The 17317-nt window shown below is 38.4% G+C and overlaps 1 protein-coding gene across 2 annotated transcripts in view; it reads right to left on the reverse strand.

Annotated features, from left to right (window-relative positions):
• The window catches only part of PIK3R3 (phosphoinositide-3-kinase regulatory subunit 3), an 85369-nt gene that overhangs the window by 60611 nt on the left and 7441 nt on the right, over positions 1 to 17317 (reverse strand). Inside the window, exon 2 of one of the 2 annotated variants that reach the window (XM_067726000.1) lies at positions 4465 to 4606. The exons of the other annotated variant lie outside the window; for it this stretch is intronic. The gene's annotated coding sequence lies outside the window, so the exon portion shown is untranslated. The remainder of the gene's footprint in view (positions 1 to 4464; positions 4607 to 17317) is intronic. 2 annotated transcript variants of the gene reach the window in all.

Below are 17317 nucleotides of genomic sequence, written 5' to 3' on the forward strand. Positions count from 1 at the left end.
ATATCATTTGAGGGACTTTCCTGGCAGTCCAGTGGTTAAGGTTCTGTGCTTCCACTACAGGGGGCACGGGTTCGATCCCTGGTTAGGGAACTAAGATCCTGCATGACGCACAATGCAGCCAAAAAAAATTAAAATAAAAAAAAAGAAATACCATTTGATCCAACAATCCCAATTTGGATATATACTCATATATCCAAAAGAAATGAAAGCAGGGTCTCAAAGAGACACTGGATACCTATGTCCACAGCAGCATTATTCACAATAGCCACCAGTGAAAACAACCTAGATGTCCCCTGACAGACGAATGGATAAACAAAATGTGGCATATACATATAGTGGAATATTACTCAGCCTTAAAAAGGAAGGAAAACCTGTCACAGGCTACAATATAGATGAATCTTAAGGATATTACATGAAGTGAAATAAGCAGTCACAAAAAGACAGAGATTATATGATTTTTCTTATATGAGGTATCTAAAGTAGTCAAATTCATAGAAACACAAAGTAGAATGGCGGTCACCGGGTGCTAAGGGGAGGAGGAAAAGGGAGTTGTTTAACTGGTACAGCATTTCAGATTTGCAAGACGAAAAAGTTCTGGAGATATGTTCTATAACAATGTGAGTATGTTTAACTCTACTGAATTACACATTTAAAAAGGGTTAAGCTGGTAAATTTTTTTTTTTAAATCATGATTTTTAAAACTATATGAACCTGGAATCGTTTTGGTAGGTAGATTTTTTAAATCACTAATTCAATTTCTTTTATGGTTAAAAGACTATATAAAGATTTTTAATTTCTTCTCAAGTCAGTATTGGTAAGTCATTCTTAATTGTTTTTAAACTGTGCTTTCCCTATTGAAGCTACGTTTTCACAGCTCATTAAATTGTCTGTTTTATCCTTACTTTTTGTAGTTACCAGATGAGCCCTATTAAAAAGTATCAAGTACTCATTTGAAGCCATAATCTATTACATACGGACTTGATCTACAAATGAGACAGATTACAATGGTGACTACTTCTTGTGGAAATTTACAGATGGCAATTATAGGCATCTCCAAACATAAAACCTGATAAATAACAAATCCACACAGAGCAAGCCCTACTTTATGAGTAATGTGAGATCATACTTCCTAAATTCCTTCTGATATGTTCTTGAAGATTCCTTAAGGTAAAATATTCTACATTCAAATGTTTCTTCCACTAAAACCACAGAGGAAAGTGTCAAGACTGGGGGAAAAGGAAATTTAAACTACTACCCTTAAAGAGTCCTTATTTTTGCCCGTTTCAATTCAGCATGAAAGAACTAATTTTCAGTGGCCTTTTCATTGTTGTTTCAAATGAAGTGTTTTCTTCTGTTAACCATAGTAAAAATAATACCCAAATATAAATGACTGTGTAAAGAGAAAAATAACTTAAGATTAATATACAGATAAATAGATTTATTTGAAACCTATTCTAGAAGGCCTACCAAGGAATTCATGAATCAACTAGCAAAGCTGATTGGAAGCCATTATTTCTTCCATTCCTTCCAAAGGAGTCTCAAATTTGATGCACCCAAGATCTGGATATTATGTTGAGTCCCTTATGACATCTATAGATAGCCTTGGTCTCTTCATTAAAAATAAGCAAGAATAATATTTTTTTTAGCTGAGCAAAAGGCTCCAGAAACATGATATAGTAGACTATTATAGAGAACTTTTTTTAACGTGGAAAATGTAAATCAAAAAAAAATACTATCCTACCTATCCTTCATAGTCCAAGTTCAAACACCATCATTTCCAAAGTCCTTCCTTCCACTCTAGCCCACAATCCCCCCCTTCTCTTGAATTTCTAAAATCACTTGTTGGTATCACATTTTTATAGTTATCTATTGCTCATATTATTACTCTCTGCTGAGTCTGTTTCTTTAACTGAGAAATGAAAATTAGAGCAATATGTGAGGAAAATATTAAATAAGACTACTTAAGCAGAACAATGCTTAACTACCCAATAAGTACTATAATAGTTATTACTCTGCCATTTATCAAATCTATGACTCTGAATAGTCACCTTTGCTAAATCTCATTTTCTTCACCTGTAAAGTAGACATAATAATCCCTGTCGAATGATTGTCTGTGTGTGAACAGGGACAACCAATACTCTTTTGGTTCTGAGAGTATTTATTCATCATTAAGCCTAAGACAACCCCTAGAGTATTACAGTTGATCATTACTAAACCTTTGTACAACATACAGCACTCTTATTACCTTAATACTATAAAATAAGCATTTTATAAACATAAATTTTAATAGCTGCAAGAGTTTTTTATATGAATGTGTCATAATTCACTTAACTATGCCCTCAGTGTTGAGCATCAACCACTCTCTTATCGATATATCTACCCAGCTCCTTGTTGTTCTTTTGCCACACCAGCCCAGTACATCTCTCAATCATGGGGAATTATCCAACCACCTGCTTCCTGTTTCCATACCACAAGTGCTGAGTGCTGCTGAAGAAAAGCACAACGAGCATGGAATTTGTGCCACTGCAAATGTGCAAGTCTCTAATCTTCACTGACATTAACTATCTTATTAGTAATTCATTTATATATCAGTGGCCCTTTCCATCCCACACAGCAATCACTCTACACACCTCTTCTTTCACAATTGCCCTCTACCAGAAAAAAGAAGTCTGACCTCACCCAATTTTCCAACCTACATTGTTCTTCAAATCCATCTCCTCCCTTCTAAGTGTTAGACAAAGGTATCTTTCCTCCTCCCCTGGGATAATAACTCCTCTCACCTCCAAACACATCACTTTCCTGTTCCATCAAATCACACCCCCCACCCATATATTCAACCTTATCTCTGCTTTATTATCTCCACCAAAATATAAGTTGTTCAATTTTTCTGTCTTTAAAAAAAAAAATTATGTTTCTCAGGTCTATGTCTCTCTTTTGCTACCTCTCACTTTTCTTTCACAGCAAGTTTTCTAAGAGTGGTCTATATATTTATAGTCTATACTCTCACCTCTCATCCACTCTTCAACTTACTGTAATTTGATTTCTTCTCAATAACAAGGTCCAGCAGAAACTTTTCTATCTTTATTTCACAAAATCACTTCAGGTTTTACAATGTAAGCCATTTCTAAATTTTATTTATTTTTGGCTGCATTGGGTCTTCATTGCTGTGCGCGGGCTTTCTCTAGTTGCGACGAGTGGGGGCTACTCCTCGTAGCGGTGCGCGGGCTTCTCATTGCGGTGGCTTCTCTTGTTGCAGAGCACAGGCTTAGTAGTTGTGGCGCAGGGGCTTAGTTGCTCCGCAGCATGTGGGATCTTCCCGGAGCAGGACTTGAACCCATATCCCCTGCACTGGCAGGCGGATTCTCAACCACTGCGCCACCAGGGAAGTCCCTGTAAGCCATTTTGTCCTTCTTGAAAATCTGCCCCTGAGCTTCCCAGAGACCAATCTTCTCTTCCTACCTGCCCTGCTACTTTTGAGTCTTGAATCTAATCATATTGCTTTAGCATACTATGCTTCAGGAGTTCTGTACTACCTGTAAGATAAAGTCCAAATTCTTCAGTGTGGAATATAAGGCCCTTTAGGGCCTGGCCCTGCTTACTTTCCTCCTCTTTTTTTTTTTGCGGTACACGGGCCTCTCACTGCTGCGGCCTCTCCCGCTGCGGAGCACAGGCTCCGGACACGCAGGCTCAGCGGCCATGGCTCACGGGCCCAGCCGCTCCGCGGCACGTGGGGATCCTCCCGGACCGGGGCACGAACCCACGTCCCCCGCATCGGCAGGCGTACTCTCAACCACTGCGCCACCAGGGAAGCCCCCTGCTTACTTTTCTAAGCTCATTTTCTTATTACTTTCCCACAGGCACCTTTCACCCTAGCCACACCCAAACACCCACAGCTCATCCAAACACACAACACCCTCTCATGCTTTTGTACATATGGTTCCCTGTACCGCAAAGAATGCCCATTCCTCTCTTTTTCTTTCTCCCTCTCTCTCCCCTCCTCCCCCGTCTTCTTCTCCTTCTTCTCTCTCCCTCTTCCTTTCTCTCTCCTTCTCTCTTTCACCACACTCTCCTTCCACTTACTTTTTTATTTATATTTATTTATTTGTTTATTTTTGAGGTACACAGGCCTCTCACCGCTGCGGCCTCTCCCGTTGCGGAGCACAGGCTCCGGACACGCAGGCCCATTGGCCATGGCTCACGGGCCCAGCCGCTCCGCAGCATGCGGGATCCTCCCAGACCGGGGCACGAACCCGCGCCCCCTGTATCGGCAGGCGGACCCTCAACCACTGCGCCACCAGGGAGGCCCTCCACTTACTTTTTTAAGACTCAGGTCATACATAGTTTTATCCATGAAACCTTCCCTCACATTTTTAGGCCTAGGTAAGCACTAATCTCCTCTTTGATTCCATAGAGCTTTGCTAACATTCTAATATAAAGCTTATCCATTATAGTATAGCTATTTACCTGTCTTTGTACTGAAACTGGAGCTCCTTCAGGACACACCTTTTCTTATTTATCTTCGTGTCTCCAGTGCTGAGTGTCTCACTGATAGAAGGCACTTGTTAAATATTTGTTGAATTAATGTATGAGATGATCAGCATTTAGGCTTACCATAGAGAAAAAGAGAAGATCCAAGAATAATTATGCTGAAAAAACAGCAGTAGACTTTTATTGAAGGCAGAAAAAGAAAAAAACGTCAGCCTGAAGACAGAAAAACATTTTTGAAATTTCCCATAGAAAAAGGTAAAATGAAAAAAAGAAAAAGGTAAAATGAGCCATAAAAAAAGAATCATGATCAGTGACACTTGCTACAAATATTAACCCACTGTTTCTCTTGTCCCAAAAGTTTACCCATCCTGACCTTAGAGCCAAGCACACGCTAGAGTCAGGCAGCTTCTAGCAACTGAGATGTGCAGCTGCCTCTAGCAAAGCTTCCAGCACAAGCCCCTCACCTTAACCTCTCTAATATTTCCCTATCAGTATATCACAAAAGCACTGACCTTCAAGAAAAGTGAGTACGTGCTATATGCCAGATACCAAGCTAAGTATTATTTCATTATATGTATATGTATATTTGTGTATGTTTGTATATATATATTATAATTCTTATAAAAATCTTTGTGAATTAAGTACGACTACTCCCATTTCACAGATGAAGACCGTTCAATGTCACACAGTTGTTAAGCAGACCAAATTCAAACCAGTCTTCTAACAAAGCACAATCCTCTTTCTCTCAAGGCATCAACTACATGAAATGTGACTTAAAAGTTCCTAGCAATCTTTCAGGTACTCCTCACATCATGCGTAAGGCTAACTCTAAGCTATCCCTCTATGGCAGATGTTGTAGAATATTCAAAATTAAGATAAGACATTCACCAAGCTCCTTCTCTGCTAATGAGGGCCCTCTCTCTTTTATCTAAACTTCTAATTCCTCATTCATCAAACCCTAAGAAACAGGATTAAGTGAAATTTTTATTCTCAAATTTAGAGTCTGCAGTAGATAGAATAACAGCCCTCCAAGGATGCAGACATCCCTAGAACGTTCCTGGAACCTATGAATATGTTACATTACATGGCAAAAGGGACTTTGTAGATGTGATTCTGTTAAGAATATTGCGATGGGAAGATCATCTTGGATTATCCAAGTGAGCTAAAGAAATCACAAACATCCTCATAAGAGGAAGGCAAGAATACCAGTCAGAGAAGGCGATATGACAACAGAAGCAGAGGTCAGAAAGAGAGAGAGTTTTGAAGATGCAATGCTACTGGCTTTGAAATAGAGTAAGGGGCCAGGAGTCAAGGAATGCAGGCAGCTTCTAGAAGGTGGAAAAAGCAAGAAAATGAATCCTTCTCTAGTGCCTCCAAAAGGAATACAGCCTGCCAACACCTTGATTTTAGAACTTTTGATTTCCGGAACTGCAAGATAATAATATTTTAAGCCACTAAGTTTATGGTAACTGGTTATGGTAGCAACAGGAAACTAATACAGAGTTTCTATGTATTAATGCCTGAGAGTAAGAGGCAGCTCTGAGATTATCTTTCTGAAGATTAATTTTTTTAACTTAACTGCAGTATCCACTTGCAAATCTTTTCTCTTTTTAAATGTACTTTTAACATTGTTTTTGGTATATAACAACAAATCTAGGACAAAAATTATCCACAATGCCATCATTAAATTATTCTTTTCATTCTATCGTATTCTGGTTCTCTTCCTTCACCATACTCCATTTTTACATATTTGTAGTAATAGCAAGGAATGGATTTTATAGTCTACATTTTTACTAGGAACAATCCATGAGTTTTGGGGGGTTTTTTTGGGTTTTTTGTTTTAATTAATTTATTTATTTATTTTGGCTGCGTTGGGTCTTTGTTGCTGCACGGGGTTTCTCTAGCTGCGGCGAGCGGGGGCTACTCTTCGTTGTGGTGCACAGGCTTCTCACTGCAGTGGCTTCTCTTGTTGCGGAGCACGGGCTCTAGACACATGGGATTCAGTAGTTGTGGCTTGTGGGCTCAGTAGTTGTGGATCGCCGGCTCTAGAGCTCAGGCTCAGTAGTTGTAGTGCACGGGCTTAGTTGCTCCGCGGCATGTGGGATCTTCCCGGGCCAGGGCTTGAACCTGTGTCCCTTGCATTGGCAGGTGGATTCTTAACCACTGTGCCACCAGGGAAGCCCCATGAATTCTTTTTTCCTTTTCATTTTGCTTCATTTTTTTCTGAGATCCTCCTAACCCTCTGTCTTCCAACCTCAGGTAAGCATCCTTTGCTGCTCCTACATTTCAAAAATACTCCTGCCTCAAGGTCTTTGTATGTTATTGTTGCTCACTCTACCTGTAATACTCTTCATTCAGCTAACCCCATGGCTCACTCATTCATTTCCTTTAGGTCTCTGCTCAGAATGTCACCTTAAGAGAAAATATCTGCAATACATGTACAATAATAAACAAGGACTGACACCCATATCTATAATTCCTACAAATCTAAGAAAAAGAAAAAATAGGGGACTTCCCTGGTGATGCAGTGGATAAGACCCCATGCTCCCGATGCAGGGGGCCCGGGTTCAATCTCTGGTCAGGGAACTAGATCCCACATGCATGCCACAACTAAGGAGCCCTACAGTCACAACTAAGGAGCCCACCTGCTGCAACTAAGACCCAGTGCAACCAAATAAATAAGTAAATAAATATTTTAAAAAATAGACAATCCAACAGAAAAACAGGCAAAAGACATGAAAAGGCATTTTATAAGAAGATAACCAAATGGCCTACATACGAAAAGATTATCAACCTCATTAGGAATAAGGAAAATGCAAATGAATTTAAACCACAATGAGATACCACTACACACTTATGAGATTTACAAAAATGTAAATGTCTGACAATACTGAGGGTTAGAGTAACATATACTGTTACAAAAGGAAATAGTTTGGCATTCTCTAGAAGGGCTGAGATACACATATTCTATAAACCAGAATTCTGAATCCTAGATATATCCTACAAAAATGCATTGATGTAAAACAAGGCATGTGTGCAAAAATGTTCATAGCAGCACTGTCCATAACAGACAAAATAGAAACTGCCCAAATATCTATCAACAGTAGGAATAAACTGTGATACACAATGAAATACCATATAATAAAAAAAGAAGAAACTACAGCTAGGTCAAAACAATATAGATGACAATTCTGAACAAAAACCACAAGAGAATACATATGGTAGAATTCCACATATCTGAAACTCAAAAGAAAGGCAAAACTAAAATATATCATTTAAGAACAGGGAATTTCCTGGAGGTCCAGTGGTTAGGACTCGGTGCTCTCACTGCCAGGGGCTTGGGTTCGATCCCTGGTCAGGGAAATAAAATCTCGCAAGCTGCACAGTGCAGACCAAAAAAAAAAAAGAAAAGAAAAGAAAGAAAACAAGGAAGTAATTGCATAAAATGTCAAGTCAATGGTTACCTCTGGTGGGAAGAAGAGAAGGGGGATATTCATTGGAAAGGGGCATGCTTTTGGCTTCCGGGAAGCTATCTTCAACATCCTTATCTAAGTGGTGGTTACAAGGTTGTTCACTTTATATGAAGTCAGTAAACTGTACATTTATGTTTTATATACTTATTAATATGTATTTTATGTCACAATAAGGTTAAATCACCATATCAGTGAGGCCTTCTCTGATTACCCAAAATAAAACAGTAATTCCTTCTCTGACTTCCATCTCCCTGAGCCAGTAGCTTTTTTTTGTTTTGTTTTTTCGTTTCTTTTTTTGGATGTGTCACATGGCTTGTGGGATTTTAGTTCCCCGACCAGGGATTGAACCCGAGCCCTCCACAGTGACAGTGTGTAGTTACAACCACTGGACCACCAGGGAATTCCTAAGCCAGTAGTTTTTTTCCTCTATAGCCTTTGTCTTCACCTAACATAACTATGTATTTACTTCTTAATTTGTTTACTGTCGTATCTCCTCCTGCATAAACAAGCACTTTGTTTTGTTCATTGCTATATTCCCAGCCATTAGAAGAGTACCTAGAATAAAATACACATTTACACTTCTCTCCATATGATCCAAAGCTGCCCTTCCTCTTTAAATTGTGTCTCTTAGTTTATGGTACCACCATCTCCCAAGCCAGAAAACTAAAAATCATTCTAGAGTCTTTGATTTTTCTCAAAATAGTCTCTAAGTCCCATCAATTCTACTTTTTAAATAACTCTCCTATTCATTCTCTCTGCTACTACCTTACTTTAGAGGTTTTTTTTTGGGGGGGTGGGGGGCAGGTAATTTCCACTTATTTTTTTAAATGATTAGAAGATAAAACAGAAACATAATCTCTAGTTACAAATATAAAGTGGGTATGTATGTAGAACTATGCGTCAGTAGTTAAGATTGGCTAAGGCAGTCTCTGTTGCTAAAACAAAATTAAATTATAGTAAAAATCTCCATGAGTCCACATGAGTTCTTATGCACAGGGTCTCCCCCCAACCTCCATATTGTTCTTTTTTTTTTTTTTTCCACTTACCTTAGGCTTTCATAACATCTTTCATCTGTACTGAAATAGCCTCCTAGAGAGTTTACTTTCTTCAATCTGGCTTTCCTCCAATCTGTTTTTCACTTTGCAGCCAATATATTCTTTTCCCTACTTGAAACCAATCAGTCAGTGGCTCCCCAACTGCCCATAGGAAAAAATCCAGTCTCTAAGTGTAGCATTCAGGGCCTTTCATCAATTGGCCCTCACCTATCTCTCCAGGTTCATTTACCACCACTTCCTACCCCACACTTGTTTCAACAAAACTGAATTAGTTACAGTTCCCAAATACACCAAGTTGTGTGCATTTACTCAGGCTGCTACCTCTCTACTACCCCACCAGTAAACCAATCATTCCCTCTTCTATTTATACATTTTTCTATTACTATACTTAAAACATTCATTCAATCAATATTTACTGAGTATCTCTATGTGCCAGAGACAGTGCTAGGTACTGGAAACCCAGCAGTTAATTAAGGACTCAGCTCTTATCCTGATGGAACTGATAATCTAATAAAGACTAAAGATGCTAAACAACTAATTATAACTGTGGTTAAGGATTATAAAGTGGGTAATACAGTATACAATGGAAATGTATGTTAGATGATAAACATGAGAAAGGGAGGAAGTTATAAAGAGAAGTACTACATGCATTTGTTTACATGTGGGTACTCCTTAATTACAGTCTGAGCTCCTTAAGGACAAGGATTATGCCATCTTTATATCACTAGTCAAGACAGTAAATAGTAACGTACAGTAATGTGCATTGACTATATTACAAAGATCACTGCCCTGTTAACTCCTAGGCTAATCCCCCTGGCCAGGCAAATGCAGTGATCTTATTGGCCAGGCCTGGGTCACGTGCCCTCCCTTAAAGCCAATGGCTTAGATCAATTCTACCTAAGCCACACTGATTGCAAATAGGGGAGGAATGGTTCCAAGACAAAAATCAGGAAGCTGTTACCCAAATAAGAGGGAAGGAAAAACAAGAGAAAAAAAAAGAGGGAAAGGAAGCTGGACAGGCAAAAAACAGCCAGCAGTCCTCTCTTTAGTGGACATTGTAATTATCTCCTCAAAACCCGTCTTGTTCCTTCCCCACACTGGTAAGGAGTTTATGTGGGACTGACCCCTTCCCCAGCTCCAGGAGTAGGCCCTGATTACACACAGCAGTAGTTCTCAAAGTGTGGTCTGCAGACCAGCCAAATCAGTAACATCTGGAAACTTGTTACAAATACAAATTTTTAGAACCCAAACCTACTGAATCAGAAACTCTGGGGGTAAGGCCTAGCAATCTGTGTTTTTACAAGTCCTCCAGGTGGTTCTGATGCACTCTCAAGTTTACCAGACAGAGAAAGCTACAATTAATATTTCAAGGAATACAGATTTTAAGACAGTGATCCTTTGAGACACAGGAATAGTCTAAGTAGTGACAAACTCAGGATTTCTGTGTTATATTTGTGGGAAGCATCCTTTTTTCCCACCCAGAATTGAGAAAACATGTAGTCCCAGGAGCCACAGGCAATCATCTTGTACTACCAGGGAAGCCAGCCTGAGGAAAAAACTGATATAGGGGAGAGCCAAGAGAAATGCAGAAAAACAGGGCCAAAGCCTGACAGTCTTAATCAAACCCAGCCAGGGACCCCCATTCCCTTTTTTTTTTTTTAAACTGAAGTATAGTTGATTTACAGTGTTGTGCTAATTTCTGCTGTACAGCAAAGTGACTCAGTTATACACATATATACATTCTTTTTTTATATTCTTTTCCATTATGGTTTATCCCAGGAGATTGGATATAGTTCCCTGTGCTATACAGTACAACCCTGTTTATTCCCTCATCCCCTTTCAACTTTTCAACTACACAAACCCATAAATTCTCTTTGCTTACACCAATTTGAGTTGGGCTTTTTGCTACTGAAACTAAAAAATCCTGATATCCATTACAACAAGTTACATGTCTATCCCTACACATCTATCTCCATGGGGAGAATGTACTAGGAAATAGTGTCTATTCAACTGTCTAGCCTCTCTCTAAATTAGGCTTGGCAAATTTAGCAAATAAAAACACAAGACACCCAGTTAAATTTGAATTCCAGATAAACAATGAATAACTTTCTAGTATAAATATGTCCCAAATATTGCATGGGACATACTGAATGTATTTTATCTGGCAACTCTACTCTAAATGCCCATTGTTGATCCCTAGGAATCAAAAGAGAGGCCCACGTCAATCTCAGTCAGACAGAAGTGATAACTTCTCTTACATAGTTCATGACTACTAGGAAAAAGACTAAACTCCCAAGTCCTGAGCTAACATCCTACAACAGGTCTTAACTACCTGATTGTCTTAAGCAAACTTCTTTCTAAAAGTCAAACATGTTATACCCTCTATGGCAGAGAAGTGTGACAAAATGAAATATGTTGCTATATGAGTATTCATAGCTTCTTTTCTTTACTCCCTTGGTTCCTGGCCCTTATTATACAGATCAGAGTAATGAAATAGGCAAAGGAGAGAGCTGAAAGGGAAACAGGTACTCCTGGAAGAGAAACTAATAAGTTTGAGAAAGGGAGGAAAGAAACAAAAACAATGAGACTGTTCAAGTTGCTATAGAGTCTGGCAAGTTTTAAAAGAGAGAAGGAAGTTTGGGATTAACCGTGCAAAGATACTGATCAAAAATGGAGAAATCAGGGACTTCCCTGGTGGTCCAGTGGTTGCGACTCCGAGCTCCCAATGCAGGGGGCCTGGGTTCGATCCCTGGTTGGGGAACTAGGATCCCACATACCACAACTAAGCCCATGTGCCACAACTACTGAGCCCGCGCACTGCAACTAGAGAGCCCGCACGCCACAACTACTGGGCCCACGCACTCTAGAACCCACATGCTGCAACTAGCAAAGCCCACATGCTGCAACTAGAGAGCCCGTGCATTACACCTAGAGAAGCCTGCGCGCTGCAACTAGAGAAGCCCACGCGTGCTCTAGAAGCACACTCTAGAGCCCGCGCACCACAACTAGAGAAGCCCATGTGCCGCAACTACAGAAGCCCATGCGCCACGATGAAGACCCAGTGCAGACAAAATTAATTAATTAATTATTTTTAAAAAGATACTCTTAAAAAAAATGGAGAAATCAGATTTTAAGTAGTAATGCAATATGGTATGAATGTAATCCCCTTTGGCATTTTTGAGAAGCTGGAATAAAGATTTAAATTACTTTTCAATTCAATTTAAATGTTAGGCTGGTGCTTCATCTGAATGGAACAGAGGTGATATGTCACAAAGCATCCCAGCTTAATAATAAAAATAATAACAACAACAGATACCTGCTCTAGGTGTCTAACATGTACTCATTCATGTAATTCTCACAACAACCCTGCAATGGGGTTAATATTCTTCTCCCTGCTATACAGATTAGGAAACCGTCCAGGGTCACAAACCAGAAGTAGACAGGGCTAGAACTGGAAATCCAAGCAGCCCGAGTTCAGAGCTCCTAAACACTGAGCAACACTTCCTATTTCAAAGCAATGTCTATACTCAAGCACTTAAGCATTCCACTAATAAGCAAAAACACATAAATATAGTTTAATTATTCTAAAACTCTAACAACTTTAGCACATAAAGTAAAATGACACATACATGGCATGGCTTCCTTCTCTTTAATTTCTTCTCCCCTTCAAAGCCCACCATAGAAACTTAGAACTTTAAGATAATTTTCTTTTCAAAGTTACTTTTGAAAGTAAATTATAGTACAGTCTAGATTTATACAGTAATGTTTATCCAAGCAACTTATGAGTAAGCCTTCATCAAATAACTTAGGCCACATATTATGCTGCTTTGCACTCAGATGGCAGAGATTAGAAATTATAACACTTCAAAAAAGAGAAAAATCCATCCAAAATATATAGTTTTGACATAATTTTAAAAGCTAAATCTTTTCATTACTAAAGCATACTTAAAGCTAAGAAATTAGAAAATAATTAAGTCAGTTTAGAAATGACAAGCTACATAACTGGTCATAATATTCAGAATCCAACTACTTTCACCACCTCCTCAGCGTCCACCCTTGTCCAAGCCACCACCATCCCTCAGCTTATTTATTGCAGTAGCTTCCTAACCAGTTTCTCCACTTCCACCAGCAGCCAGAATCATCCTTTTAAGCCAGGAATCATAATACATCACTGTTCAATACCTTGGATGGCTTCTCATCACAGTTTTTTTTTTATTGAAGTATAAGTTGATGTACAAGTTACAGGTGTACAGAATAGTGATTCACAATTTTTAAAGGTTATATTCCATTTATAGTTATAAAATATTGGCTATATTCCTCAGTCAAGTTTTAAAAGCCAAAGTTCTTACAATGTCCTACATGGTCTTCCCCACCATCCACACCATTACTTGTTTTTAAATCTTACTACTTTCCCCTCATTCCACTCCAACCACACTAGCCTCGTAGACGATCCCTGAATACATGACACACACGCTCCTGCCTCAGAGTAAGTCATATGGTATCCCCTCTACCAGGCACACTCCCTCGCCCTCTCAGCTCCCATATATCCACCTGGCTAGCCCCCTCATTTCCTTTAGGTCAGGCCCTCCCTGTCCTATTATTTAAAATAGCAGGTCCCCCACCCAGCACTCTCTTTTTGTTCTCTGCTTTTTCTCCATATCATTTATCACCATCACTATGTATTTCACTTATGAATTTGTTTATTCTTTGCTCTCTCCCCTCCCTTAAAAACGTATACTCCAAAAAAAAAAAATGTATACTCCATGAATACAGGGAGCTTTGCTGTTCTGTTCACTGCTATACCTAGAACACTATCTGGCAATCAAATATTTGTTGAAAAACATGAATTAATCAATACTCATGAACAAAAACATTTTTGGATGCTTAATATGGTCTGGGCATGTTAGCTGCTTTACAGTTGTTAATTCTCACAACAATCCTACTGAAGTAGGGACCATCATCATCCCCATTTTTTAGGTGAGGAAACCAAAACACAGAAAACATAAGTAAATTGCTCAATGACATATGCTAGGAAGTGGCAGAGGCACAATCTGAACTCAGGCAATCTGATTCCAGAACCCTCTCTCTTAACAGCCCCACTATATTGCCTCTAAATTTCTAACTAGTTAATACATTTTAATTGAAATGTATGGGTTGATCTATGGGTTACTTTAAGTGTCCTAATTTTTAACGTCAGTCATTCAAATCATAAATCATTCTACAAGTCCAAGGCTTCATATACCAAACTTACTTAATTTACTAAACTTTGAAATTTGGAGTTTACAGTTTTACAAAATTCTCTCTTCACACTCATTTACTTGATATACTAATATACTCTATTCCAACACCTACATGACTCAAGTAAGGAAACCATCAACCAGAGAAGTTAGCTTCCTCATCTTCTAGAAAGCAACTGGTAAGATAGGAAAAGGCCTGCCTTATATTTAACTATCAGTACTATGTGACCCTGTGAATTCCAATTTATAAAATGAAAATGGGTTTCATAATACATCACTATACTAATTAGATTTTAGTTTTGAAAAAGAAAAACAAATTAACTCGCTAATTCTTTTCATTTCCAAACACAGAGACGAGAACTTTGAAAGAGCTATGGTTCTCCAAATTACTTTCCAGATTGGCCACTGTTGTTTGCCTACCTAGAATTCATCCCCTCCTTCTTCCTTCCTAATAGAATCCTTCCCCAGTATAATGCCTCAGGGGAAGTCAACACCACTCCAGATTCAGGCACAAACTCAGTTAGTTTGATAGTAATCACTATTGAACCATTCCTGATGGGTTGAGGAATGGACATACTACCCAATTCTGGCCAAAAAGGTCTGAAAGAAGCCTGCTAGAGGCTTTTGGAGAAAGTTTCCTCTCTCTGTAAATAGAGGCACAGGAAGAGACATCTTCCTTCTTTTAGAAGTTGTGTGTATGGATGTGATGTCTGTAAGCCTATCCCGTGGAGAGCAGCAGAACTGAGCAGTGGAAAGAATATGGGTTTTTACTGACATTGTTGAATTTCTGTAATCAACCAATGCTGAAGCCTATTATATGAGAAGATAAAATTTCTTATTTCTTAAGCCATGTTGAATTAGGTTCTGCTGCTTACAGCTGAAAACATACTAACTACATACTTTTTTATGAAACATATCCCAGGACTAACCTCAGAAAAAAAAGTTTGTGGTTAAATAGAATTAGTTCAATAAATATGCTATATCCCTACAAATGAATACAATCCTATTATTTAAAATGATATTGACATGAATAGTTATTGTCATGGGAAAGTGTTCATGACAAATTAAATGAAAAAAAAGCAGGTGTTGGGCTTCCCTGGTGGTGCAGTGGTTAAGCACCCACCTACCAATGCAGGGGACACAGGTTCAATCCCTGGTCCGGGAAGATCCCACATGCCGCAGAGCAACTAAGTCCATGTGCCACACTACTGGCCTGCGCTCTAGAGTCCATGAGCCACAATCACTGAGCCCATGCACCACAGCTACTGAAGCCCACGCGCCTAGGGCCCATGCTCTGCAACAGGAGAGGTCACCACAATGAGAAGCCCTTGTACCGCAACGAAGAGAAGCCCCAGCTCACCGCAACTAGAGAAAGCCCGTGCGTAGCAATGAAGACCCAATACAGTCAAAAATAAAAATAAATGAAATAAACTTTTTTTAAAAAGCAGCTATTTAACTGGGTGAAAGGTATATGGGAATTCTCTGTACTACTTTGCAACTTTTCTGTAAATCTAAAACTATTTTCAAATGTAAAAGTTTGTATAAATACCTTAAAAAGCAGATATTTACAGTACTGTCTCATTTGAATTTGAAATGAGAAATACACACGTGAAAGAATATATCTAAAGGTGATCACAGTGGTTATTCTGTGTGGTAGGATTGGGAGCTCTTACTTTCTTCTTTTTACTTATCTGTATTTTTTATCTTTTCTACAATGACTATAGTATTTTTGTAGTGCTTTTAATAAGAAAAATAAAATTTATCTTAAACTATCTTTAAAAAAAGGTTTGTAGCTAATTCTACAAATGCATATTAGAAGTTCAACATGAATTATACCATACTGAGTGACTCAGCTGTAGAGTTAGAAAGTTAAAAAGGATACATGTGAAAGAACGAACTCTAAAACAGTATTCTTCTACCACAATCATTTCAATAAGGCCTTCTCCAAAACAATTTATACACAAATTTTAAATTTTGACTCATGATTGAATTTATTTTTTCTTAAGTTTTAAAAAAAAGAAACTAGGGAATTCCCTGGTGGTCCAGTGATTAGTACTCGGCGCTTTCACTGCCATGGCCCGGGTTCAATCCCTGGTCGGGGAACTAAAATCCTGCAAGCCACGTGGCACAGCCAAAAAAAAAAAGAAACTATAACAATAGGTATTTAAGATTACATAGCTACATGCTCTGGATTTGTTGCCCTATACCCTTACACACGGGTAGACAACTAATCTGGTCCACAAACAGAACATCAGACAGGAAATCCAAGGCTGGATAATGGCGGATGGTATGACATCATGGTGTTGACTTTGGCTTTGTGTTGGCTCATATTCACAGGGCACAGGGCAGTTTTTTATTGACGTGGGACATGCAAAATGGTATGATCTGGCAGGCTGGACCTAGCCTACTGACTCTTTTATTAAAAAAATTAGATAACCCTCTTACCTTATATGAACTTACAAATAATACACAAGGAACAAAAAATATACCATATATGGGCAAACAATTTGGAAACTGATTTATAAGGCTCTATGCTTGGCTTTACCTTGCTATCCCAAGTCAGGTCCTACACAATCTAAATTTAATTGGGATAGTAACACATTAAGTAAATTAAATCTACATTTAACCCAATACTGTGTTAAAACTAGCCTAACAAACTTTCAGAAACTTACTACTCACTTTAATTGTTCCAAATTTCAAATGTGACTTTTACATGAAACCATAAAATTTTGCTGATAACATTAAGTATTGGAATTTTTCATTATTTCTTTTGTTAGAATAAATTACCTTTATAAGTTTAAAGGTCACATGTTGATAATAAATAATATCAATATTTTGAAACAAGTCACAAATGAAGCTGGTTGGGTCCACAAGTCTAAGATTTAACAAAATATTTGGACACTGGGTATTTAGAGAAAAAAAATAGATACAAAAGAAATATGACAGCTTGACCTCAAGCAGCTTACCTTGTTGGGGAGATAAATTATATTCACAAAATAATTAATGCCATAATATAACATGATTTTGTGTCAAAATAACAGACCTTAGCCCTAGATAATTAAGG

This window comes from Pseudorca crassidens, chromosome 2 (genome assembly GCF_039906515.1).
Source record: "Pseudorca crassidens isolate mPseCra1 chromosome 2, mPseCra1.hap1, whole genome shotgun sequence".
Classification (NCBI taxonomy): domain Eukaryota; kingdom Metazoa; phylum Chordata; class Mammalia; order Artiodactyla; family Delphinidae; genus Pseudorca; species Pseudorca crassidens.